Here is a 903-nt window from a genome sequence, read left to right on the forward strand (position 1 = left end):
ACACTGACACTAACCCTCACTGTTACACACTGACACTATCCCTCACCATCACACACTGACACTAACACTCACTGTCACACACTGACACTAACACTCACTGTTACACACTGATACTAACCCTCACTGTTACACACTGACACTATCCCTCACCGTCACACACTGACACTAACCCTCACTGTCACACACTGACACTAAACCTCAATGTCACACACTGACACTATCCCTCACTGTTACACACTGACACTAACACTCACTGTTACACACTGACACTAACATTCACTGTTACACACTGACACTAACCCTCACTGTCACACACTGACACTAACACTCACTGTTACACAATGACACTATCCCTCACCGTCACACACTGACACTAACACTCACTGTTACACACTGACACTAACCCTCACTGTCACACACTGACACTAACCCTCACTGTTACACACTGACACTAACATTCACTGTTACACACTGACACTAACCCTCACTATCACACACTGACACTAACCCTCACTATCACACACTGACACTAACCCTCACTGTCACACACTGACACTATCCCTCACTGTTACACACTGACACTAACCCTCACTGTTACACACTGACACTAACATTCACTGTTACACACTGACACTAACCCTCACTGTTACACACTGACACTAACCCTCACTGTCACACACTGACACTAACACTCACTGTTACACAATGACACTATCCCTCACCGTCACACACTGACACTAACACTCACTGTTACACACTGACACTAACCCTCACTGTCACACACTGACACTAACCCTCACTGTCACACACTGACACTAACACTCACTGTTACACAATGACACTATCCCTCACCGTCACACACTGACACTAACACTCACTGTTACACACTGACACTAACCCTCA

General features: G+C 45.8%; 1 protein-coding gene across 1 annotated transcript in view; it reads right to left on the reverse strand.

Annotated features, from left to right (window-relative positions):
- LOC109919295 (tubulin tyrosine ligase-like family, member 9) overlaps positions 1–903 on the reverse strand; it is a 106,541-nt gene that overhangs the window by 74,477 nt on the left and 31,161 nt on the right. The window lies entirely within an intron of this gene.

The sequence above is a fragment of the Rhincodon typus genome, chromosome 19, assembly GCF_021869965.1.
Source record: "Rhincodon typus isolate 14 chromosome 19, sRhiTyp1.1, whole genome shotgun sequence".
Classification (NCBI taxonomy): Eukaryota; Metazoa; Chordata; class Chondrichthyes; order Orectolobiformes; family Rhincodontidae; genus Rhincodon; species Rhincodon typus.